This window comes from Podarcis muralis, chromosome 2, assembly GCF_964188315.1.
Source record: "Podarcis muralis chromosome 2, rPodMur119.hap1.1, whole genome shotgun sequence".
NCBI lineage: Eukaryota > Metazoa > Chordata > Lepidosauria > Squamata > Lacertidae > Podarcis > Podarcis muralis.
In genome coordinates this window covers 33,858,205-33,884,577 of record NC_135656.1, presented here as the reverse complement: position 1 = coordinate 33,884,577, position 26,373 = coordinate 33,858,205, and the positions used below count along the sequence as shown (strand labels likewise).

The window sequence follows — 26,373 nt, the reverse complement described above, 5'->3', positions numbered from 1 at the left end:
GCCCCAGCTAAACAGACTGCTTCTCTGTAGTGGGGAAAACAATAGTCTCCTGACGAAGAGTCTCTGGCACAGAAAGCTCATCCTGCACATTTTTTCAGGTCCAAGCTGGTACATAATTGGCCATGTGGTTTTAGAAAAACCAAGAACAAGCTTGTCATCTTGCCCCAGTTTAATTATTTTACATGTCACAAGACCAGCCTCGGGAGCCTTCGTGTTGAGGCAACTGGCCTTCAGTTTTTTGATGTGTTGATTTAAACAATATCTGAGTGTTTTAGCTCACTTCCCACCAGTGTCTCACAAGATTCACCTGCAAAACCTGCAAGGTGTAGAAACCATAGCCCCCTCCCCAATAAAACAGAACAAAGGTGGTGTATGATTGGGATGGAGGAGGCTTGCTTAGGTTCTGCCAGCCTGCAATGTGACCAGTCTTCTCAGTTGTGGTCACATCCATACCCAGACTGATTGAGAAGAGCACTCTCTGCCAGGTACAACCTTCATCAGAGTTACAGGAATCAGCAAGAGGCCAGGCAACTTCCCCAAGAGCGTGTATATGGCTAAAGAGACAAGAATTGTTCCTGGCCAGGCTGTTGCGCTCTCAACCCTTAAATGAGAGATGGGGAAGCCTTGGCTTTCCAAAGGTTCCTGGGCTATCCAGTCCTACAATCCCAGACCACACTGGCCATGCCAGCTGAGGCTGGTAGGAATTGGAGTCTAACAAGGGTGGGTGGGCACCAACTCCTCGCACCCAATGCAGAGAGAGAGGCAGATGGGACCGTTTTACCTTTACCAAAAAGAAGAGCCCATGGCACTAGTCCTGAAGATGCGAATACTGCGACGTGTGTGGGGTGCATGCCATGCAAACAAGGCTTCATCAGAGTTGGTAAAGGGACCAAAGCCTTCTGTCTTTCCTACTAACAAACTAATGGCAAAGCATCTCCCCTGCCCATTGACTCCGTTCGTTTGCCCCCCCCCCCCACGTTCCAAATTAAAAGCCTCCTGACCACGTGACCCTTAGCCCTGATGGGGTCCAGGCGACAGCTGGAGGCTCCTGACTCCGAAGGCTTCGGCGCTCTCCGCCTCCTCCTCCTCCTCCCTTTTGCGTAGGAGGGGCGGGGGCGGCTCCCCCTCCCTCCAGGCCCCTCCCACGGCGCCCTGCTTAAGGGCCGGGGTCCGAGCGCCCTTAAAGGGACAGGCTGCGGAAGAGGACCTTGGTGGGACGCCAAGCTCTTGGCTGGGGAGCAGGGAAGAGCGTGGGCTCGAGGCGCGGCGGGTAGCAGAGCATGGCAGGAGCGGCGGGAAGAAGGAGGGGAGGTGGGCAGCCGAAGGGCACAGGCGAGCTCCTGCCGGCTGGAGCTTGGGGAGAAGAAGGGAGGCAGCGGCGGCTGAGCGTCGGGGGAGCGCGGGCGGTCCGCCGAGCACGCGAGGGCTCCTCCGGCCACTCCGCCGATTAGCTCGCAGGTGTGTTCCGCGCGGGGATCCGCCTGGCTTCTCCCGCTCCAACCTTGGGTGCGTGCCGGGTGCTTTAGAGCCTACGAGGCACCCTCTGCCTCTTCGGGCCGCCTATGGGCGCCGCACGTGGGGACACCTCGGTCTTCCGACGGCGCCGCTTCTTTAAAGGCGAGGTTGCCCTGCGCGTCCTTTCTGGGGAAGGGGGGCGATCGAGAGGTGGACCGAGGCCACCGGGCGAGCGGAGGCCAAGGCCACTCGCCCGCTTCCCGCCCCGAGCGCCCTCCCTCTCCCTAAACTGGGAGCGGTGCCCGCGCAGACGGAGCGAGGCAGCTTTAATCGGAGCCACCTGTCCCCCTCCTGGGACTGGCTGGCCCAGCGCCTAGGCGCCAAGTTGCAGGAGGGTTCAGGCCGGGTTAGAGGGGAGGGGAGGGGATGGCAGCCCGGGCGGCCCCGCGCGCACGGAAGGACATCTGCCCGATCTTTGTGCCAGCGCCCTGCGCAGCCTTGCTGCTGTCTAAGATCCTCTCCGCCGTCCCGCCCGCCTCCTCCTCCTCCTCGGCCGCGGAGATGGAGAAGAGCCGCGGAGGGCGATGAAGCGGGCGGGAAGGAGGCACTTGCTGGCACCCCGGGCGCGCGGCCGTCTCGCCTCCTCCAAGGGCGACCCTCGACGGAGGGCAAGTCCTCCGCCTTGCTAGCCGCCGCCGCCGCCGGCTGCCCAAGTTGGATCTCGCCACCTCCCTCGCTCCAAAGCCGTTGGGATCCCTCGGTCCCGTCCCTGCCGTCCCCACTCCTTGCAAGGATACGCTGGTGACCCCCGCCAGGCAGCCACGGAGAGCCCTTCGCGCCACTCGTCTGGCTCCGTGGTGGCGACAGGGAAGGCGGGAGAGGACGCGCGCAAGAAGGAGCCGAGGGTCGCTTATGCCTCGCCCAGCCAGCCGCCAGAGGGTTGGCGAGCGGACCGGGGGGCCGACCCCCGACAGCACCCCCCTCTTCCCGAGACCGCGAGGAGCCCAGACGTGCCCCGGAGACCAGGGGATGCAGCCCTCCGCCGCCGCACTTGCCCTCTAGTAAGTAGCCCCGGTTTGTTTACTTCTCCCTCCGCCGCCGCAGCAGCAGCAACAGCGGCGTCTGGCTAGTAAGTAACCCGAGAGGCGCCCATCCCGCTGCCACCTTGTCAATGTCACGCCTGGAGTTGTTCCTGGAGGGCTTTGCGCAGCGCCAAGTCCGTGGCGCTTTCCCCAAGTTCTGCACCCCCAAGGAAGAACTCGCCCCCCCTTTAAAAAACAACCCCCTTTCCTTGCTATCCCCCTCTCTCGCCTTCACTCTGAAAGCAGCTCCCATCCATCCACCCTCCGGGTCGTGTTGGGAACGTTTCCACGAAACACCAAGGTTGGCTTGGCTGGAAGGCAAGAGAGTTTGGTTGGTGTGTGTGTTGTGTGTGTTTTGGCGCTCGCTTGTTCTCCCCTCCTAAATCGCCGAGTGTCGGTATTTTTACATCCCCCCCACCCCCCTTCCAGCACCTTGCGTAACATCGCATCAGGCAGGACACTTTGCATTTATTTTTGGTTAATCCATATGCGACCTTTTTAAGCTGCATTTTTTTGCCTCGCTCCCTCCCTTCTTCCTTCTTGCGTGTCTGAGCCGGAGCCCGGGAGGGAGGGAGTCTTGTCCCGGTGACAAATGGTCCTCTCTCCCTCTCTCCCCCCCCCTCCATGTTCCTCCTGGGCTTCTGGCATTTGTCTACAAACGATTAGGGTTCTAATTGGTATTGATAACGCTCCTTCCTTCCTCCCTCCCGCCCCGTCTCCAACTGTTGCTGCGGGAGGAGCAAAGGGGAGAAAAGGGGGAAATTACATAAGAATGCTATGAATAATACGGTTTCTACTAATAAGGCGGACATACATTAGAGCATCGGGGTCTTAGAGGAAAGGTAGCTGTTGGGAACGAAGTTTTTTTTTTGGGGGGTGTGTGTGGCGATTATTCATGCGCATCCGGAAGTTTGGGGGGGAGAGAGAGGGAGACCTTTTGGGGGTAGAGGAACAAAAAGTCAGACAGGGTAATGGGGCAGAGTGTGGCATGTCATGGAAGTACCTTCCTGAGGGGAAGAATTACATCACCATCATCTTCTCCCCTCCTCAAGTATCCTTGGAAGCGCTACAGAAGTAGATCCTCCTGAAGATCTCCCCCTGTTCCTTTTTCTCCTTCTGTTCTGTAATCTCAGTTTTCCACTTTGTCCTCTGTATATCAGCAACGTGCACTATTCCCTGCTACCCAGTTCTAACTAACTTTCCTCCCTTCCTTTAGTTATATTCTCTTAAACTTGGCGGTGGGGTTGTTTCCTGGAATGGGATCATTATAATACAAGTGATCCTTCTAGCCCAGTTAAAAGACTTCAGAATCTCAATCGTGGAGGAGGGAAACCTGTGCTTCACTCCATCCTCAAATTTAGGATTTTTAAAAGTTTGTAGCTTTGGTTAGTGCGGTGCGGTGGTTAGATTATGGGGCTAGGACCTGGGAGACCAGGGTTCAAATCACAACCCAGCCAAGTTGGGCATCCTTGGGCCAGTCACTGTCTCTCAGCCTAACCTACTTAACAGGGTTGTTGTGAGGATAAAATAGAAAGGGGGGGGTAACCCCCTTGAGCTTATTTTCAAGACATAACAGTAGTAAATAAACAAAATATAACTCTCATACAGAAACAGGTAGATTTAAACGTACAGATATTTTAAGGAATTTTCATCATCCACAAAATTAAGGGGAGTTAAAATAATTTCCACTGACAGTTGTGTGTGTTACCTGGAGATACGTTTTGGGAGGAGAGGAAGGTGATAGTAAAGTGAGGTTTATAAATAAGGCCGTTTTGTTCTCCATAACCACCTGCCATGACTTGATATGAGTGGCGAGAAAGAAACTGAATCTAAAATGAAATATTCTCCAGGTTGGTTGGATATATTTTTTTTTTAATTGGGGGGGGGGGGAATCATACCATTAAAAAGAAAAGAAAAGAAGAACAAATCATACCGTCAAGTAAAAAAAGGAAAGGGAGCAGAGTTAAAAACCTTCTTTCATATATTAAAGATGCATTAAAAGCTATGCAGAATCGGAATGTTTTCACCCGCAGCCTGAGCGCTGTCAGGGATGGGGTTAGTCTCACCGCCTTTCGAATTAGAAACTGGAAACTCTGCTCCTACTGGAGGTGAAGAGGGGGCACCCAGGAGGTTCTCTTCTGCAAGCTCCATGGATATAGAAGGGAAGGATCTGTTCAGTTTCCATTCATTTCCACTGGAACTCTTTGCTGCTGTTCTTGGGGTTTTCCTTCTTCTCTTCCACCTTTCTCTATGTACTCTTTAGCAATCCACAGTGTGTGTGTGTGTGTTGGCAAATGCAGCACCAACAAAATTCACTGTTTACGGCAGCACCAACAAAATACGGCTGCGACAGGTTTGCCTAATGTATATTATAAAACAATATGCTTGAAAGGTGTTCCCTACAAACAGAGCTTTGCATGCAAAATGTTGGGAGCTGTGATAAGGTAGATGTTCTTCCTCCCCCTGGGAAAGAGAAATACGCAGTACTGGGTTTTGAGGGCTTTCTCAAGAAGCCATCAGCCGTCATTTTCCTTGAGCTTCACAGAGGTGAAAAAGTTGCCCTTCCATTGCGTCCAGTAGCAAAAATCTCTTATGATTTCAGAACCAAGATCCAAATCTGCTCCCACATTTCAGAAGGTGGCGGTGGGGACATAGGCCAAGATTTGCTTCCACCTGAATTTATTCCCTGCACCCACGGCCTCTGCCTTGTTTGAAGAGGGAATATAGTAGCTCTGAAATGCCTTGGGGCTGACCACCCTCAGCATAGCACCAGTGACTTCCCAATCCTTTCGGCTCATAATCTCCCTTTTAAATAATTTTCCTAAATAAGTACTTATGTGATGCTTATTTAGAGGGCTTTAGGAAATATGGATTAAAGAGGCTGTTTTTTCCTCCCTCTTTTTAATACATTTTTAAAAAGTACAGTCAGAGCAGGGGGTGGGGGCTGGGAATCTGTAGCGAAAACTGGACAAGCAGACAGGGAAGCAGGATCGAACCATCACCACCGGCTCTTCCTGCTACATATTTCCTGGGGAAAGAAGAGAGAAGGGCAGCATTGGTGTTGTTCTGTGTAGCCACAGCTTGAAACTGACAGAGGGAAAACACAGCACAGGAGTCTATACTTGCTTACAGCTCTCATTCTTGAAAGATTTCCTTGGGTCTTTCTCGTTCCCTTGTAGTTTGGCAAGACTTGGATCACTTGACATACCAGTAAAAATAGGAAAAAGGTATATATGAATTTAGCACATTCGGAGCCTCTTGGTCCCTTTTCCATCCATTCTGTGCTCTGGGTTGAAACAGCATCATCGTGGAGAGTCATCTCTGAGACACAGGGGTGATTGGAACTGCTTGATTCCAGCTGCAGCCTGAGACGGGTGCATCGAGCCTAGATAGTTACTGACTTTATACATTTCCTCAGTAGTTCATCTTTGGGTTCTGTTTTGCCGCATTCCCTTCGCCCCACAACAGGGAGGAATATCTTACAATTCTGAATTGCTGGTCCTCTCTCAGCTCTTCATATCTGGTGTTCAAATTTACTGTCCACATTCTCCTGCCCTTGACATTACTGAAATGCTACTAAACATTTCAGGTCTCGGCCTTTGGAAGAGTTAAACAAACACAATTCTGTTTATGCTCACTAAGTGCCATCCTTGCAACAATCTCCAAATCACTTTAGCTCCAGACACTTGTGACTTCTTCAGCCTTCATCACACTTTGCAGAGCTAGGCAGGGCTTTTTCCCCAGCCAAGACTCAATTTTGGCACCTCTCAGTGGGTGCCATTCCCATTATAAGAGAGGTGTCTGTGGTGAGTTTCGGCACCTCTTCTTCTAGAAAAATAGCAGTGGTCCTGTGTCAGTTGCGTGGTTCTGTCCTCAACAGAATGCTTCAGAGAAATTGCTCGTCTCGCAGCTCCTCTGTGAAATGGCTACGTTGTGTCAAGGGATCCCGATACAAATGCAGGGAGATGGACAAGTGAGTGGAAAGCTGGAGAAAGATCTAATTGGATCTATGGAAAGCAAACTAGTGAACCCTGATCACAACCACCCACCTGCAGCAATATTGTTGTGCTTGTGCTTCCTCTGTACAGTGGTACCTCGGGTTACAGATGCTTCAGGTTACAGACGCTTCAGGTTACAGACTCCACTAACCCAGAAATAGTACCTCGGGTTAAGAACTTTGCTTCAGGATGAGAACAGAAATCGTGCTCCGGCGGCGCGGCAGCAGCAGGAGGCCCCATTAGCTAAAGTGGTGCTTCAGGTTAAGAACGGTTTCAGGTTAAGAACGGACCTCCGGAATGAATTAAGTACTTAACCCGAGGTACCACTGTAGTTGAATATTGCACAGCTCCATGCAGGTAATTGTGACGGGACAATCTGGAAAAGATGATGTGTCTATGTGGGCAAGTAGCCTTTTCACGGTTCTCGCAACTTCCTGTTGCTGCTGCTGCTGTGCAATGCGTTGCAGCTGCTCATTGTTGTGCCAGTTAAACAGACCGGCACGCTAATGGAAATACCGTTTCTTACATGACCACCCCTTGGAAGATATTAATTCAGTTAATGACTTTTCTCTTTTGCAAACAGTGGAGGCTATCAGTGGGGGTAGTTTTTACTTGTTTTATGGTGTGTTTGCAAATTGCCTTGAGATGTGTGTAAAAGGCAATCGATAAATTAATAAATGATGATGATAGATAAGAATAACAGAAGCCTTAGCTGGCAGTATCTGCAGCTGTTCACAAGTACTGAATATACTTTCCCACAAGTCCCCTCTGCATTTGCTTGATCAGGGATATTAACAGATCAAAACGGTTTTCACGTGAGAGAGGCGCTTCCCGCATGGAAGCTGCTTACATAATTCCTGTGAGTAGTTCATCAGCTGTGATGAATGCTTGGTGGCTATTTTGATACAGGTATGTTCAGCAGGAAGCCACAACTGACGGTGCAGTGGAATAGATGCCTTGTCACATTCATATTTGACAAACTGCACATGGCACCCATAAAGTTTCCTAGGCAGAAGTGATCTCCATGTTAATACCTTTTTTCTGAATTGCCTTAAATCAGGAACCCCCAGCCTTTTGGGGCCTGGGAGACACATCTGAAATCGAAGAAACTGCCATGGGCACCTCAAAATACCCATTTTACAGAAGGAAAACTGATTACTGAAGACACAAATGCCAAACAACAGGCTAACGTCTATACCCCCAAAATAAAAAAGATAAAAAGCTGCCCCCCAAAAAGCACCCCCCACCCCAAACAAACAAAATAAATATTTTAAAGTTAAAAATAAGAAGGATCAGTGGAAACCTTGGTGAACACCAAGGGATGTCTAAGGGTGCAATGGTGCCTATGAGTGCCATGCTGGGGACTATGGTCTTAAATCTTTATTTCCCATTCTCTAGGTATCTGCCAAGAAAATGTGTGGCAGGTGGTTACTGGGGACAGAGCCTTTTCAATGGTGGCACCCTAGCTATGGAATGCTGTCCTCATAGAGCCTTGCCTGGCATTCACTTTGTGGTCTTTTGGGCACCAGGTGAAAACTACTTTTTATTTCTTTCGCAGGTTTTTTAAATTTTAAAACCTGCTTGGAATATCTTCTGGTGTTGCTTGAGAGTAGTTCTCTACTAATTCTAATCTCTGCTGCTGAAGTTTTTATGCTTCAGCATTGTTGTTTTTTATTAGATGTCTTACCTGCCCTTCACCACAAGTTCCCAGGGCAAGCTGCAACAGTGTAAAACAACAACGTTGGAGCCAGCTAAATTGCTAAAACAATTTAGGGCAACTCTGGGCAGCTTACAGCATATCTAAAAACATCAAGCATTAAAAATCTCGCGATACAGGGCTGCCTTCAGATGTCTTCTAAAAGATAATTCTTTATCTTCTTGACACCTCCACAGGGAAGGCGCCACTACTAAGAAGGTACATGTTTAGTATACAACTGAACTGATTCGCCTTAGTGTGTCATCTCAACCTGGCGTGAGGTTTGTCTCTGCCCCAGACAAGCCAATAATTATAACCAAGGTTGTGTTCACCATTTACAGCTTGTGGTCTGTCTGGAATGAGACAAACCTTGAGCCCAGGTTCAGATAACATTCAAAGCTTTGCTTGCCGGAGTGCAGCAACAGCAGCAGGATCAGAGGAACAGCAAAATAGCCACAATCTCCTCTCCAGCAGCTTGTGCATTTGCGCTAAGCCATGGTTTGGCTTCACATCATTTGTCTCTGACTGAATATGTCGTTGGACCCTGACTCTTAAGCAAATAACATTTTCTTGGCAAAGAGGACTTCTCAACAGAATAGAGGCTTCTTTCACCTACCCAGTTGGAGGAAGGAAACGGTAAAACCTCAGTGCCTAGGACTTGCCGATCATCAGGTCGGCGGTTCGAATCCCCGCGGCGGGGTGCGCTCCCGTTGCTCGGTCCCAGCGCCTGCCAACCTAGCAGTTCAAAAGCACCCCCAGGTGCAAGTAGATAAATAGGGACCGCTTGCGGGAAGGTAAACGGCGTTTCCGTGTGCAGCTCTGGCTCGCCAGATGCAGCTTTGTCACGCTGGCCATGTGACCCGGAAGTGTCTACGGACAGCGCTGGCCCCTGGCCTCTTAAGTGAGATGGGCGCACAACCCTAGAGTCTGTCAAGACTGGCCCGTACGGGCAGGGGTACCTTTACCTTTACCTTTTAACTAGACTGCCTTTTTAAGCAGGCAACAATTCTTATTTCAGGGCAGGTCTATGTATGGAGCAGAATGAAGTGGCAGAGTCCTGCAGTTTTAGAAGTGACTGTACCACTCCAGATCGCAAGGGTGGTGGTGGGGGACATGATTGGATCCCCTCCTTTAGAAAGGAAGAAAGCAAAAGCCCTCACTAGTTACTTTGCTATTTAAAACTGCCCTAGGAATAAGCTGGGCTGTGTAAACTTGATTTTTAAATTGTATATGGCGGGAGGGGCGGGACATTCACAAATGTGCTCTGAAACAGTGCAATCACTTATACCATCTTGTTCTGCTGTACTTGTTGATTGAGCCTCATTCACACAACAGCTGTGTGTGCCTGCCTTGCATTTGTTTTCCTCCTCGCCCCCCCCCCCTTGGAATGAAGAACTGAGATTGTATGATTGACTCGCCTGTGGCTGATTTGTGATTTGAGCCCAGGCTGCAGATCCCAAGCCAGCTGCTGCCTTTACGTGATGGGTTTTGGAAATGCTGAGGAAGATGGATGCCCTGTGAAGTTGGCGGGGGGGGGGGGGAGGGTTTGGAGTTATTTCCATGAGCTGGGCTAGCCATGAGGACCCAGTGGTATGGATGCAACACTGACCACAACTGCTTCTCTGTATTAACTGTACTGTATCAGTTAGGTTCCCCTTTGCGCGTCTAATCTCAGAATGACAGGAAGATCTAATATCCCTATTGTTTAAGAATCTCTGTGTGAAACATAAATGGGCTACCACCCCCTGTGCCCACATGAGTGGGAGAGAGGATTATTCCATGCAGCAGGAAAATGTCTCAGCCTTTTCTCACTCCTTACGAAATGCTGTGATGTCACAGCATTCCGTAAGGATTGGGGCAAGGGATGTGACGTTCCCTTGCATGAACTGGTCCCGAGTCTTTTCTCCCACTTATGTGTTTTCTTGAGGGGTAAGACGCATCCTACAAGAGAGGATGAATCCTTTTTCAGTTCTACCTCTCTTTCAAATTAGAACCAGTGAAGGCGGTAAAGGTCCTGTGTGAGTGCCTGGAGGCGGTTGGAGGATGGATGGCGGCTAATGGATTGAGGTTGAATCCTGACAAGAAAGAAGTACTGTTCTTGGGGGACAAGGGGCGGGCTGGTGTGGATGACTCCCTGGTCCTTAATGGGGCAACTGTGCCCCTGAAGGACCAGGTGCGCAGCCTGGGAGTCATTCTGGACTCACAGCTGTCCGTGGAGGCACAGGTCAATTCTGTATCCAGGGCAGCTGTCAACAGCTCCATCTGGTACACAGGCTGAGACCCTACCTGCCCACGGACTGTCTCACCAGAGTGGTGCATGCTCTAGTTATCTCCCGCTTGGAATATTGCAATGTGCTCTACGTGGGGCTACCTTTGAAGGTGATCCGGAAACTACAATTAACCCAGAATGCGGCAGCTAGACTAGTGACTGGGGGCAGCCACCAAGACCACATAACACCGGTCTTGGAAGACCTACATTGGCTCCCAGTATGTTTCCGAGCACAATTCAAAGTGTTGGTGTTGACCTTTAAAGCCCTAAACGGCCTTGGCCCAGTATCCCTGAAGGAGCGTCTCCACCCCCATTGTTCTGCCCGGACGCTGAGGTCCAGCGCTGAGGGCCTTCTGGTGGTTCCCTCACTGTGAAAAGTGAGCTTACAGGGAACCAGGCAGAGGGCCTTCTTGGTAGTGGTGCTCGTCCTGTGGAACGCCCTCCCATCAGATGTCAAGGAAATAAACAACTACCTGACTTTTAGAAGACATCTGAAGGCAGCCCTGTTTAGGGAAGTTTTTAATGTGTGACATTTTAATGTATCTTTAATGGAAGCCGCCCAGAGTGGCTGGGGAAACCCAGCCAGATGGGCGGGGTACAAATAATATATTATTATAATATCATTATTATTGTTGGTATCTATCTGTCTCAAGGAGAGCACCTCCAGGGATGAAGTCAAATTGCTGCATTAGCACCAAAGTGACCTCCCCTAGGCACAAGCCTGGGCAGTGTGTATGGAGGTCCTGGGCTGCCCAGACAACAAGACCCTCCTCTCGACCTCACTGATGTGATTCAAAGGAAAGCAGGGCAATATGCTTGGCACCAGCTTGGCTGCAGGAGCTGCCAGAAGAAGGCATACAAGACACCATCCAACCATCTTAGGGACTCTACTCTGGATTTGTGAAGGGCTTTATTCCTTAGCCCTTTCTTCTCCCAAAGATACCCTGCAAGGCAGCAGAGGTTTAGGATCCTAGATGGGCTGCCTTCCCAGGTTAATGAGCCCCATCTGTCCCTCACTTCTCTCTACAGCACATGCAGAAACCTCATTCTTGACTGTTGGGTCCAGTATTGGTCTCATCTGCTCAATCTGCCACATCTTCGCAAGTCCCTAACTCGCTGAGGGTTTGAGACCCATTGGCTACCCTCACCTGGTTTAGCCAGCCAGTTGAACCTATTTCCAGGGTGTGGCCACTGTCATATACTGACAGCTTCTAGGAGCCACAGGTGAGAGCTGAGTACAGGGTGGGGCCCAAAGGTGGACGAACCACCCGAGAAGGAGCACAACATGTCCCCCACTAGCAGTATTACACCTCCCCTAACACCCCCTACACTTTTTCAGTAGGGAGCAAGATTTGACTGGTGCTGTAGTGAGTTGGTTTGGGTTGGTTCTGTTTTGCCCAAACAACTGCAAAAAGAAACGTCATTGTTTTGTCTGTTGTATGGACTAATCCAGCCTTAGAGTTGGGGTCAAAGTGAGTAAAGGACGATGATTTGACTAGGGTCTGGAGTTTAGGTATGCTTGTTTACTTACACTCAGTGAAAGAATTGTCGTCTCTCTGCTGGTATATCAAAGGGAGAAAAACAGAGAGAAGGGGGGGGGTTTGGTGCTTCTAGTGCTACTTTTGGTCCCATCTTTGTTCGAAAGGGGTTGTTACTGATTGAAAGAAGTAGATCAGTTTGTGCCTTGCTACTAGTCAAGAGGACACAGGTGGCACTGTGGGTTAAACCACAGAGCCTAGGACTTGCTGATCAGAAGTCGGCGGTTTAAATCCCCGCGACGGGGTGAACTCCCGTTGCTTGGTCACTGCTACTGCCAACCTAGCAGTTCGAAAGCACATCAAAGTACAAGTAGATAAATAGATACCATTCCGGCGGGAAGGTGAATGGCGTTTCTGTGCACTGCTCTGGTTCGCCAGAAGCGGCTTAGTCATGCTGGCCACATGACCTGGAAGCTGTACACTGTCTCCCTCGGCCAATAAAGTGAGATGAGCGCCACAACTCCAGAGTCATCCACGACTGGACCTAATGGCCAGGGGTCCCTTTACCCTTTACCTTTATTAGTCAAGAGGGCAATCGGGTCCTGCAATGAGACATTGCAGTGTGGTACACACCTGTTCAGGGTGCCAGACCACTTGCTCCATTCCATTCCTCCCTCTCCCCCAGCTTTTCATTACTAAGAATCCTGTGGTCGCTGAGCATGTTCTGTTCTCAGTAGTCCTTTTGGGAGATTTCTCTCCCCTTTATCTTCCCCTCAGTAGTGGCAGGGTGGAGTTTCAGAGCTGCCCTCTTGGCACTACCAGTGCTGCAGTTTACCTGGGATTAGGGTGGTGTGGTGGTGAGGTTGAGGCTGCAGGGGTGCCCTGGTCTAGCCAAGTCTGTGTTCCTCCTGTCCATGTGCCCACACCATCCTGACCTTGCAGCCACCCTGCCCATCTCCATCTAGGTCAGCTTCATGGATGGTGGCAGTGTCGGGAGGGAGGCTCCTCAGTGCAGCCCAGCCACACAAGCTGCTACTGCTTTCCCCTAAATGTATTTCGTATTTCTCCAAACCCCGAGGGTTATCCCAGACATGCCGACACCTCTCTTCTGTTTCTCGGCAGTCCCATTTGGGCTGCATAGCTGATGGCGCTCGGCACTAGAGTTTGTTTTTTATGAGATTTATAAACCTGCCCATCACCAAATGGTCCCAGGACAGGGTGCATACATTATTAAAATCAAATTAAATGCAATCTAGGCAGAAACGTACCCGCCATCTAAAACATTAAACCTACTGCAAGTGATGGACAAAGTTTGCCTGCTTTTGCTTGGGATGTCCTTAAACCGTGGAGTGTTGTCAGAACTTCAGGACCTCCCCTGAACTGGCCCCTTTTCCAGGGGTTTATTTGAGCAGGTGAATGTTGTGATCTCCATTATCTGCTTCTTACTTATCTGAAGTTATTGATTATTCCATAGTATATGTTGTCCATGAGCTTTTTAGAAGTGTTGTTGCTACAACACTTCAAACTTTTCATATTCGCAAATTCTGGGTGTCCTTCAGAATGTCTGGGTGTCAAGAGAACATTGTGTCAAGCAAGTGTTATCGCCACACTTTCCAGTGCATTTCCCCATCACTTTATTGCCAAAAAGCCAGTTTAGGGCAGTGGGGTTTGTTACGCAAGAGCAGCAAATCAACTTTGAGTGTGCTTGTCTGGATTTTCTGCAATGTGATTGAATTCCCCTTGAGCTTAGCACCATCAGAACTGAAGAATTCAGAGACCATCAATTTCTTTGGAGTTCCAAAACACACAACAAGCTCAAAAGTCCTGCTGCACAAACCAGGTTACTCTCCCCTTGCCAGCTTTCTTAATTTCAGGGGAAGTCACTTCATTGTTGCCACTGCTAAACATATGTGAATTGGAAATCCTAGCTGATCTACCTCAAATTATCCAGAGATCTACCACTAGATCACGATCTCCCTTCTGCCTACCCCTAGTCTACAGAACAGAAGATATGTATACTGGTTAAGCAGTAATTCCTCTCCCTGTGGAATCTTGGGGCTGTTAGTGTTCTGTAGGCGGGTATTTAGAACGTCTAATGGGATTTTTGCACACTGTGAATCCCAGGATTCTTTGGGAGGGGGCAGCTATCACAGTTCAGCTAATATAAAGCCAATCTCTGTATGTAATGTAGATGTTGCCCGCAGGCTCGTGAAGGATGTCTCCCCAAGCTTTGCTTTTCATAATGCTCCTGAGGGAGAGAATTGGGGAAGGCACTTTCACATATTAGGGGTGTCCCCTTTGAATAAGACAATGGGTGCTATTGAGATTCGGAGTGCCTGTGACATTGCATTGCAAGCTCAAGGTGTTCCAACTGGGTGTGAATTATAGAGACTGCATCCCAGTGCATTGTAGAGCCAGTGCTCTTGAATCAGAAAACAAGGCATCAACCGTTGCCTCGGAGGTGCCCTTTCCCCAAGTTCTGACCACTTGTTGTCAGTCATCGCACTCTGGTGCTCTGCAAGCAGAGCTGAAGGGTTCTTCTGGCTGGATTTCCAAAGTCCCAGCAACGTACTGACCTCAATTTAATTCTGTATTTAGAAATGGAGATGGCATCCTCGTTCTCTTTATCCTGTCCTTGGCTGGTGTGTGTGTGTGTGTGTGTGTGTGTGTGTGTGTGTGTGTGTGTTGCAACTTGGCACTTAAGGAGATGCTACTGTTTAGCCCTGGAATAGTGTGTATTTTAGAGCTAGGTGAATTGATCTTTGCATTTGCCCTTAAGAAGTCGCCTCTTTTGTATTTTATTTTTTGCAGGTTAAGGGGCTGCTGTGAGATACAGGGGACAGTGAGATGAGGAAAGAGGTGAACAATCTGGCCCCAGCCCAGCAAAGCACTCAAGTATGATTATTAACATTATGCTTGTGAATAATCCCATTGAAGTCTGTGCTTAGTTTAAGCACATGCGTAAGTGCTTTGCTGGATAGGAACCAGGGTGCGCTGTACCTTAGAGCAAGGTCAAAGAGTTATAGCGCACCTTTAGCAAATTTCACAAGGGCGACCCTTTTTGGTCCGTATGAACCAGTCATTTATTATTAGTATTTTATTCAAAGAATTTCATTTATAAAAAGGTAGAGTGACCAAAAAAAGAAAGAAAAAAGTGAGTGAGAATGAAAAAAGAGGGGGGGGGAAATACTCCATTACATTTCCATACATTAGTATATAGATGTTTATAATCTTTTTATCCTAATACACACATAGTTATCAATAACCAAATATATTCTGTGTAAACTCATTCCAAATATCATTTATCCAAAGAGAGTCTGCATTTATAAGCTGCCCATTCATATGTTGCCAATATTGTCATGTTGTCAAGTCATTGATTAAGGGGAATTGTATCTTTATGCTTCCAATTCATCAGTATCTGCCTCTTGGCCACCATTAGGGCGCATAGAATTCATTTCCATTTTTGGGCACACTGCGATATCGCAGCCCCCTCCAAACCACCTTTTTTTAGGGCGAGTTCTCAGCATGAAATTGTGCACTTAAAATGGCCACTGTACTCTTGCGGGGGGAAATGGGATGTTCCTGTTTTTCGGGACACTTGTGGTGTATGCACACACACACACACATGCCCCCATAGCTCAAATAACATTTCATGTATGATATGTTCAGGGAATCATAACATTACTTTTCTTGTTCATTTCTGGTTTTCGATCTATCTCTCTGGCTCTGGATCTTCATCTTAGCATTGAGTAGCAAACTTGATGTTATGAAGGAACCATGGAGTTTCCAACCTCCTTTTCACTGTCTAACATTAATATGCTCAAACCACCTTGCTCTGGTGAGCAACCTGGCCGCTGAGTTCTGCACTAGCTGAAGTTTCCAAACCATCTTCAGAGGCAGCCCTCTTCTTCTTCTTCTTCTTCTTCTTCTTCTTCTTCTTCTTCTTCTTCTTCTTCTTCTTCTTCTGCGATCACTCATAGTCGAGTAAGATTGTCTTCCATAAACATGGTTTTAACAATGAGTCGTAAGTGACTGTGGAGGCCACTTCTGGATCCACACATCCTTCCACAGTGGGGACATTGGTTCCCTGGCGGGAGTTGATCACGGTGTGGATTTGCCAAGTGTGCCTTCCTCTTAGCACTTTTCTCCCTTTCGTCCTGAGTTGCGCCCTAAGCGTCTTCAAAGCCCATGACACCTTTGGTAAAGGCTGTTCTCCGGTTGGAGCGCTCGCAGGCAAGTGTTTCCCAATTGTCGGTGTTTATACTACATTTTTTGAAAATTTGCCTTGAGACAGTCTTTAAACCTCTTTTGTTGAAAACCAGCATTAAGCTTTCCATTTTTAAGTTTGGAATAGAGAAGTTGCTTTGGAATCAGGCATCCGCACAACATGACCAGTCCAACGAAGTTGATGTTGAAGAATCATTGCTTCGACGCTGGTGATCTTTGCTTCTTCCAGTACACTGGTATTAGTTTGCCTGTCTTCCCAAGTGATGTGTAAAATGTTTTGGAGACACTGTTGATGGAATCTTTTGAGGAGTTGGAGATGGCATTTATAAGTGGTCCATGTTTCACAAGCATACAGTAAGGTTGGTAGTACAATAGCTTTGTAAACAAGCATTTTGGTTTCCCTGCGAATGTCCCAGTCTTCAAACACTCTGCACTTCAGTTGGGAGAAAGCCGCAAAAGACCAAAGTCTGTCCCTGCTTCTGTGATACTTGAACGTTGGCTCTTCTTCTGTTAAAGATTAAGTCCTGGTATCAAGCAGGCTGGTTCCAGTGTGCATAACTCTTCTCACTAGACAGAGGTAGCCTTGAAGCTGAAGATGGAGCCACAAAGCAGCTGAAGCATGATGCAGGAGTTTCTGTAGTGTTGGTGGTGCATCAAATCTGATACAGAAGAAACTTATTAGCCTCTATGGGGAGAAAGTGCTGCCTACAGTGTGTTTAAATGTCCTTGAAGTGAAATTAAAATGGGCGAATCTTGGATTTAAGAGACTCTGGGCCTCTTTTTTTTGGTGTGTTTTTTAACTGGTCTCAGGTAGTTGATGCCATAATCACCATGAATTATTGATCACAGGGCTAAAAATACTTGGAAATTCACAGCAATGAATAGAAGAGCCTTTCCTAGCAGCCCGGCCCAGCCTAGGGAGGGAGGCTGGAGTGTGTAAACTTGAGTATGTCATGTTACGATGCCTTCACAAATTTGATGCAGTCACAATAACCGCGAATGTCAGCTCTGAGAAGGTATCAGGTGTCTGTTTGTATTGGCTTCAATGCCTTCTCCATTTCCCCATGCTAAGGTTGAGGAGCACTGGGTAGGCACTAGGACCTAGGAACTACCTCCTAGCTTAAGACTCTTGAGAAACTGGCCCAGGATAGTAGCATCATTTAGCTCCCACCTTTTCTCCTTGCTGAGAGCCAAATATTTCTTCCCCTTGCTTCTGCCATCCCAATACAACTCCTATATGTCCCCGTGGCAAGCCCCCTTTTGCCCCATATGTGCTGAGGACCGACATGTCTTATGCTCATGCAATGTGGCAAGAAATATGAAGCCTGCATTGTAATAGCACTGATACGCATCACATTTCCTGCTGGCAGAATGGGAGGTCTCTGTTCACAGAATCTGGATCCTCCCTTTTCTTAAGTTTGATGCTTCTAATTTGTTGTTGCTTAGTCGTTTAGTCGTGTCCGACTGTTCGTGACCCCCTGGACCAGAGCACTTCCACTGCCTCCCGCAGTCTGGTCAAACTCATGTTCGTAGCTTCGAGAACACTGTCCAACCATCTTGTCCTCTGTCGTCCCCTTCTCCTTGTGCCCTCCATCTTTACCAACATCAGGGTCTTTTCCAGGGAGTCTCCTCTTCTCACGTGGTGGCCAAAGTATTGGAGCCTCAGTGTCACGATCTGTCCTCCCAGTGAGAACTCAGGGCTGATTTCCTTAAGAACGGATAGGTTTGATCTTCTTGCAGTCCATGGGACTCTCAATGCTTCTAAAAACAAGGGGTTATGTACACAAGGGTAGCTGCGGCTGGAAGCCCTGCAACCCTCGCCAAGGGTAGGAACCGCCTGTGGCTGTTTGGTGCGCAAGCCCAGGCTGTCAGGGCTGGCCCAAAACATTTTGCCGCCTGAGGCGCAAAGGACAAGATGGCGCTCCCCCTCCGCCATTCGTTGTACAAAGGCCAACCAGATGGACAGTTCACTCTTAATTCAATGTCCGTGTTGAGACAGCATCCTTTGCCACACCTGAGGGCAGCAAGTTAACTTATGGTGAACAGGGCAGCCACCTTACATGGCTCAGTCCTGCAACAGAGGGGAATGTCTGGTGGTTCAGAAGGAATAGCTGGGGAGGAGGCAGCTGCTATTGCCACCAAAGCCCTCAGTGGCCTCACTCTGCATCTGAAAGGGTGTGAAGGAGGGTGGCACATCAAACAGGCTACAGTTTACTGCAATTCTAATTCCTGTTCCTAGTGAATTAATAAGGACCTTGATGTACTACTGAATTGTCCTGGCTGTTTTCTCCTTTGGGTTCCCCACTTAGGCCTTAAAAGCCTATCCTCTTTTTTTCTTTCTTTTTTTTCCTGTGCAAAGCTCAGATGCATACTTGAGTACTGAACCTTTTATTATCAAATTTTCATTAAAAGTTTTCTGCGTAAAATACAGGAACCTTCAAACTAATCTAAAGAGGGGGTGGGGAATGAAAGAGCAGAAGTAAAGAGAAAAGAATAGAAAGGAGGGGGGGAATGTTAAAAAGAATACAGAGCCCTCTGTCAACAATACATTTTAACTTTTATTCTAGGTCATGAGGGTGGACCCTCCCAGCTCTCACCTGGGATCCTCGTTGTCTTCTGCCTAATCTCCCACCTTAAAATATCTTCTCTTTAAAAGCCTATCCTCAATGCTAGGCCACCCATATTGTTTTCCTTTTAGGAAGCAGCCTTATATCATGTTTAAGACTCTTTGGCCATCTAGCCCAATATTGTCTCATCTGAGCTACGGGACCTCTCTTAGGAACTCAGACAATGGGGCCTACCTGCTATCTCACCTAATCTCCCTAACTAGAGATACCAGTGACTGAACTGGGTGCCTTCTGCATCCAACATATGTGGTCTACCACCGAGTTATGGCCCTTCCTTGGTGTCAGGTATGAAGGCAGGGGAGACCTACCTGCAATGCTTCAAGGTGCTCTTATTTTCTATTTGGCCGGCTGGTTCCTAAAAAATCAAAATGAGGTGAATGAGGGGAGGGAACAAAAGAGGCAAAGTTGGCTTTACATCAGGGTTGTCCATCTCTTTGCTTTACCTTGGCCATTTAACAGCAGCCCGACTGAGGACACCATTTAGGGAGAAGGAGGTTGGGAGCAGGCAGTTCTGGTCTTCAGGCTGCATGTGATAATTCCTCAGGAATATCCATGTCTCTTGTCATGAAGTATTCTAATTGATTTTCATCGCAATTTTATTAAAGCCAAAAAGGAGTGAAAGGAAAGGAGGAAGCGCGGAAAAGAAAGAAAAGCCCACCAGCTCACATTCGCAATGCAATAACCATCAGTTCATCCGTCTTCCTTTACACATAAAGCTCGATCTATGTCATCCAAATGTCCAGATAGGTATCCAAGTGAAGTTAGCCTTTATAAAAAGTGGTTTGAAATGGAGCAAGGGCATTGAGGTCTTCTGATAGCAGACATTTAGCCTTCCAGGTTTGAAGTAGAAATCTCTTAGCGGCCCGTAATGGTTCTCAACACCCTTTTTCATTGTTATGAAGTATACAAGTAACAAAAACAAATGCTCTTTGACAAATTCCAGATATAGGCTCCAAGAGCAGATCTTCAAACCTTGCTCTGCAGTTTGCGCTACCAACCTAAAAATCTACCTGTCCCCCCCCCCCTCAGCGCATGCATTTAAAAGAGTCTGAAGCAGCACCCCTCCACCTGACATGCAGAAATCAAGGCGCTGAAACATTTCCCCCTTCATTTTGTCTCTGTGCCAGGGGAAATTGATACAGTGGTATCTCAGGTTAAGAACTTAATTCGTTCTGGAGGTCTGTTCTTAACCTGAAACTGTTCTTAACCTGAGGTACCACTTGAGCTAATGGGGCCTCCCGCTGCCACTGCGCCGCCACTGTGCGATTTCTGTTTTCATCCTGAAGCAAAGTTCTTAACCCGAGGTACTATTTCTGGGTTAGCGGAGTCTGTAACCTGAAGCGCCTGTAACCCGAGGTACCACTGTATTTGCTTGGAATGCATGTTTTACATGCATTATATTCAGTGCTCTTTTTCAGGGGGTACACTCAAGGGTACACAGTAATGGCACCTCTTTTTCATTGTTAAAAAGTGTGGCGCTTACTGTAACAACTTCATGGCGAGTATCGGCACCTATTTTTCTAGAGAAAAAAAGCACTGATTATATTAGATGCAAAGTCTACTGCAAGGATAGCCAACCTGTTGCCCTCCAGAGGCTGGGCTAAAACTCCCATCATCCCTAATGAGCCAGGGGTGCAAAGATCCGCCTGGCATGCACCTCCCCGGTTGCCCAGTCCCAGGCACGCAGGAGGGTGGAGCCGTCCGCCTGCCTCGGCGTCTTGCTGGCTCGGTCACCCCCCGAACTCACGGCGCAGAGCCTCCCGCAGCAGAAGAGCCTGCTGTGGTGCTCTGACCGATGGGCGGGCTCTTCCTCGGACTCTTGGGCCCTGGACTTGGCCTGGCACCCCTGAGAGCCCGGTGCCCGGGTGCCCCACACCCCTAGTGCCTATGGGTAAGATGGCCCTGCTGTCATGTTTTGAACACACATATGATGAACAGAATGCACCAGGGGGGCGGACGGACAGGTTTGCGCTCCCTCCATTTCCTCCTTCCCAACTTTCGCACATTCATCCAGTATATGTGCATGGAGCCTGTATGCATGCAGGATTGCATGACTTGGAGACTTAAGCACAAACCAATCACCCTGATTGCACCTCCTTGTGTATATAACTTGCAGAGATGTAGACTCTGTGCATACAGAGCTGATGAATGCATGCGGCTGGGATTGTGTGTTTGTGTTTGCAATCCTCCTTCCTCTCATTGTGTTCATTGCACACTGCTCTAAACCAGTGTTTAAACATGCCACATTTAAGCTAGAGATAAGGATGGAAAATGATCCTCACATTTCAGCAGAGGTGCAAATCTTGAGTATCCAAAGCACTCTACAAATCTTAGGCCAAAGCCTAATACAGCCAACCCTTTAATTGACACATCTGAATGTTTTCTACGGTGTGTGTATGGGGCAGGGGATCAGATAGCAATTCCCTAGAGAACTTCAGGGAGTCTCTAGTGCCTCTCCCCCCCCCCCCGTTAGGATTGACCCACTTGCATTGGTGTTATTCCTCCCTCCCCCGGTTGTTTAGTCTGCTCTTCAGAACTCCTCTCTTCAAAGTGTCACAGGATGGCTGCATTGCTATAATTTGCCACAGCACAGAGTGCTTTCCAGATTTGTGCCCCCTGGGATACGCTGAGGATGATACCTTTCCGTGGAGATAGGCAGCCATGTGATTGTCATCATTAATCCCTGCTCTCCAGGCTGCATATGGATGAACATGTTTTGAGAAGAGTTATAACGCCAGTCGCATTGTGATGGATTTATTGGCTCTCGTTACTTTCCAAAGGAGGCCCTGCCATGAGGCCAGGCGAGGCGACTGCCTCAGGCAGATGATTTTGGGAATTGCTAATGGTGGCCGTGTGGGGAGATAGACAGATTGGGCCCATCCAGGACCATAAGGTGGTGCTGTGCAAACCTCATCGAAAGTCATTTCTATGGGACTTGTCCAGAAGAATTTTCTAGTAGAGTGGGTGACATAGTATTTTGTGTGTGTGTGATGTATTCCTCTCTAGAAAACAACAGAGAAAGCGTGCAGGAGGGAAATCTGATATTGCACTCATTCACTCACCACACACACCCAACTTAAATGCATTAATTCATGCTCTGTGCATAGAACTTACTGTGCATGTAAAAGAAAAGGATTTACTGTGCATGCATTGTGCACAGAACCAGATACTTTTGTTTAGTGTACAGGTTTGAATTAACGCATGGAGGTCAGGGATGGGACCCCATCTAGCGTTGCCATATTTTGAAGAGCAAAAAAGAGGAGACATTTGCTGACTTAACTATGGATTGCTATGATGACTCTACCCATGAAAAAGAGGACATGTCCTGGGAAAAGAGGACATATGGCAACCCTACCATGGACATGAATCTTACTCTCCTACTTCCGCACGTTCCTTCTTCCTCGGTTGTTATTTGAAAAGGGCTTCTACCTTTCTACCATGTTGCATCCTGCTCTTCCTCTAAGAAGCAGCCCAGTTCAGCAGACCTGAGATTATCCCGTTCTCTGCCCCCACCCCAAATATATGAATAGTGAACATTTTCTACAGTGCTTATATAGCAGCCCCATCCATACAGAAAGGGACAGAATCGACAGGCTTGAAGGCTATACAAACTTAACTAAGAGCAAGTCCCATGGAACTCAATGAGGTATACTTCGGACATGCATAGGGAATGTGCTGTGAGTTCCTTCGTACTGGAAGGAAATGCCATAAGCAGACTCTCTTAATCACCTCTGCTGGAACAGCATCAGAGGTAATTATCTCCAGCACAATCATTACAGTTGGTATTAATAGTCGAAAGAACACTTGGGGTGGGGCAGAGAGCACTTTTTATGCACACCATTACAGATGTGAAGTTGGGTTATATCACCCCATTCATCATTTTTAGCAGTTGCTCACATTTTAGGAGATCTGCCCCGCAATATGAAGCAAATGTACTGTGGAAAGCGTTTATCCAGATTTTTTTCTTTTAATTGTCGCAAAGCAATTTCTCCTCCTTCAATTATAATTGAAAATAGGAATTTTAACATGAATACTTGGAGGTGCTGCAATTTGGTGAAAGAACACAGAATTATCTGGGTTTCCCATCATTCCTGGCATCCCCAAAGATCTCAGATTGCAACGTTGAGAAAGACCTTTGCCTGAGACCTTGCAGAGTAGACAATATCGCAGAGCTGGTGAGCATCTGACCCTCCCGATTTTGCTGGAATCCCTGACTATTGGCTATGCCAGCTGGGCTGATGGGAGATGCTTAGTCCTGCCATACCTGGAGAGCCCACAGGTTAGCTACCTCTGCAATACTGAGTGGTTTGACTCTGTGCAAGACAGATTTCATTCATAGGATGAATCACCGATGGTTTATTCTGCACTTTGATTGAGTTACTCCATGTGCCACAGCTCTGTACTTAAATAATAGAAGAATTAAAAGTGCTATGGTTTGGATGCCCCTAAAGCAGGCATGTCCAAAGTCTGTTTGGGGGGCCTAATCTGGCTTGCTGGTTGATTTAATCTAGCTCCTGTAGCAGTAAAATCCTTTAAGAAGCTTAAAAACTTCCTTAAAAAAGTTCAACAATTTCAGTCAGTCCTCATGCATCCTCAAATCTGGCCCTCTTTGAAAAAAGTTTGGGCTCCCCTGCCCTAAAGTGTACAACACAGTCACAATAAGTCCTTTGATGTCAGTGTTAGCTGTTGTAACTTGACTATGGAATATTGACTCCACATCAATGTTGGCAAATTCTGTTTTATTAGCGTTGGACATTCTCTCTCTGTGTGTGTGAGAATCAATTGTTCCAGAAACGGAGAAGTTGTTTCAGGAATCATCAGAAGGCTGAGATTGTTTTTTCCTATGCAAGGACATTTTCTGTGGGAACTGTTCTTTGGACATGCGCAGTGTGACAGGAAGTACTGATAACAACGGTTCTATGTACCTCGGTTTACATATGCTTCAGGTTACAGACTCCGCTAACCCAGAAATAGTACCTTGGGTTAAGAACTTTGCTTCAGGATGAGAACAGAAATCGTGTTCCAGCGGCGCGGCGGCAGCAGGAGGCCCCATTAGCTAAAGTGATGCTTCAGGTTAAGAACAGTTTCAGGTTAAGAACGGACCTCCGGAATGAATTAACTACTTAACCTGAGGTACCACTGTAATTTGTAGCTGCTTGTAAGTCTCTTGCTTGTAAGTCACTTGTGGGGAGAGAAGCAGAGAGAGAGAGACTTGGACTCTTGTTGGACTCTTAAGTATGCCTTTACCATGGTAGTGGTGAAAGATTGCATATATTTGCTACTAATACGCTTTTATACCTGTCAAGTAAACTTCTACACTTGACTGAATCTTTATGGCATCCATGAGTGTTTATTGTCTACTGTGTGTATCTTCAACCCCAAGGAAGGAGCTGCGTTGAGATGTAACTCTGCTGAGTGTGGATACTGGCACACATGCACAGCGAAAGTGATGCTGGACCCATTCCTACTAAATCATCCATCAGAGGTTGATGGATTGATCCATCAATTAGTTTACGCAGTTCCCCTGGCAGGGGTCTTAATGCAGGCCTGCAGCAGTGTTTCACTTAAGCCAGATGAAGTCTGGGGTCTGGGTGGCACTTAAGAAAACAGTGCAAAAGTTAAGGGGATAGTGCACAGTACATGAAGAGTGCAACGCAGATGACATAATATGTTTGGCTTCACTAATGCAGGGAATGGCTGCCAGATTCAAAAGCACCCCTGCTAGAATATGGTTTGAGCCCAACCTAGTTCCAGAGAAGGATCTTCTGAGAGTGTGTGCATGACCTTCTAGTATCCATCTTCTGAAAAGAAATTGGGCGTGGTGGGCAAGTCCTGAGGATTGTGTTGGGAGGCGCCAGGAGTGCAACTATCCTGGCCCCTGCCAATGCCCTGTTTCCTCCAGTTGCTTTTTCAGCTAAGTGCTTGCATCTGTCTAAATGGAGCCCAGCAGGCAAAGGTCCGCCCAGCAAGGGATGTTCTCCCCACAAAGCAGCGCCGTATTTGGAAATCCAGTTTTTAATTACAGTTGGTGCTTCCAAGACTCCTGCTGGCAGCTGACATCTTGCAGCAAAAAGAGAGAGGAAGAGAGATGGAGAGGAAACCAGGATTAGTGACGGCAAGAGAGCAGGAGCCCAGGGCAAAACTGATTCCCGCCCTCTTCCAACCCTGTTAATACTTTAATTATCACTGGCCAAGTTTTTGCCGTTAAATTTTTGCATTTCCTTTTCCAAATGCTAACATTTGCGTTTGGGGCATCAAGATGGTGTTAGCATTGGGGTGGAATGGAATTTTGCTCAGTGAATGTTGGGCCTGCCAACTTGCTCACTGGCCCTCTTCCTCCTCCTCCTGCAGTTGTGCCTTTAAACTGTAACCTTGCATGCAGAAATTCAGCCCATGAGGTTTTCCTGGCACAGAGAGGAATTGTTTGGGACAGGTTTTGCTTGCTTAAATTTCTGCATGCAAGTCTGTTGTAAAAGACACAGGAACCAGAGCCAATAAAATAAATAAAATTCTGCATTTCAGGGATGGTTACGTGTGTATTACATATGTCTACAGCACACACTGCAATGTAGTGTGTGTTTATGTATGTGTGTTGGCAATATTTTCCTGAGAGGTTTCCTGTATCTTGATGGGGGAAAGGTTCACCTGCTGATTTTCTTCCTGCTATGTCACTTTTGAAGATACAGAAAGCTTCCAAGGTGTGTGTGTGTGGGGGGGGGGGAGATGGCAACCCTAATCAACTTGGATGGCTTTGAGTGGTTGTGGGAAATTAGGATGAGGAATATGGTTTGGTAGCCTCCCAAAACTTATAAAGATGAATGGAAGAACAATGTTTAATGGCTGGATACAAACTCCATTCAAAGTAAAAATCTAATCAATCTTATTAGAGTTTTAAAATGGTATGATGTACTACATTCTTAATAATTTTTGTGATTTGCTTTGAATTTATAAAATGTTTAGAAAGATGGGCCATTATAGATATGTGTAAATATAATGAATGAAACCTAAATAGCCAGGAATGAAATGGTTGTAATGTGTGTGAGGGCGGTATTCAGCTAACTTTTTTTAATATTTAGAACAGACCCATTAAAATTAATAAACATGACTACTTTGTCATGTTTATTAGGAGTCCATTAGGTCCATTAGGAGTAAAACCTAGTTGAAAACCACCCAGTTTTTCTCACAGCTGAGTTAAATCACAATGGCAGAAGCTGAGAACAGCCAATATGAGGGAGTTGACGCCTCACCTGTTGGATCTTGTGTGAAGAGCAGGGAGGTTAAAAAGAAGTTTTTCAAGCTTCCCCATTCTGTGGGCTGTATGTTGAGAACACCTGTCTGAGCTACACATAGGATTTCATCCAAAGGACCCAAAAACCCCCCAGGTAATGTAGCACATTCTGGTAAACTCCCTCAGTGGGATGGAAGCCAGCAGAATTCCTCTCAGTCCTTGTGGCTTGGGTAGCATATGTGCTTAGAAGCAGGTCCTCTCAAATGTGTTTGCAAAGAGGCCACTTTGGCAAATAGACAAGGTAGTAATTGGA

The 26,373-nt window shown here is 47.5% G+C and overlaps 1 protein-coding gene across 2 annotated transcripts in view; it reads left to right on the top strand.

The window, feature by feature from the left end:
* Positions 1-1,166: 1,166 nt before the first annotated feature.
* The window catches only part of GRIN2C (glutamate ionotropic receptor NMDA type subunit 2C), a 90,638-nt gene continuing 65,431 nt past the window's right edge, over positions 1,167-26,373 (top strand). Inside the window, exon 1 of one of the 2 annotated variants that reach the window (XM_077924170.1) lies at positions 1,167-1,458. The gene's annotated coding sequence lies outside the window, so the exon portion shown is untranslated. Of the gene's footprint in view, positions 2,517-26,373 lie in introns of both variants that reach the window. The other variant, XM_028716799.2, reaches the window with a different exon arrangement.